Source organism: Penaeus monodon, chromosome 24 (genome assembly GCF_015228065.2).
Source record: "Penaeus monodon isolate SGIC_2016 chromosome 24, NSTDA_Pmon_1, whole genome shotgun sequence".
NCBI classification, from domain to species: domain Eukaryota; kingdom Metazoa; phylum Arthropoda; class Malacostraca; order Decapoda; family Penaeidae; genus Penaeus; species Penaeus monodon.
Window position 1 is genome coordinate 5784419 of NC_051409.1, and position 319 is coordinate 5784737.

Genomic DNA, 319 nt, shown 5'->3' on the forward strand with positions numbered 1-319 from the left:
TTTTCCCCGTATCCCTTTTCCCCTAAATCCAAATCATTTTTCAAAACCGAGGGGGAAATGCAAAGAAGATTAGGTATATAATTTTTTTTTCTACTTTTTTCGAAAAAGTAGTTTTTTTCTACTTTTTTTCGAAAAAGTAGTTTTTTTTCTACTTTTTTTCTCTCTCGAAAAAGTCGAAAGTAGCGACAGGCGACTTCTCTGGCCCACAAGGTCGAAAATAGTTCAAAAGCGGACGAAGCAATCACCCTAATCGCTTATCGAATCAACGTGAGTGTCGGTTTTGTGAGGGTGAGATGTAGAGTGAGGGGGAAAAAGGTGC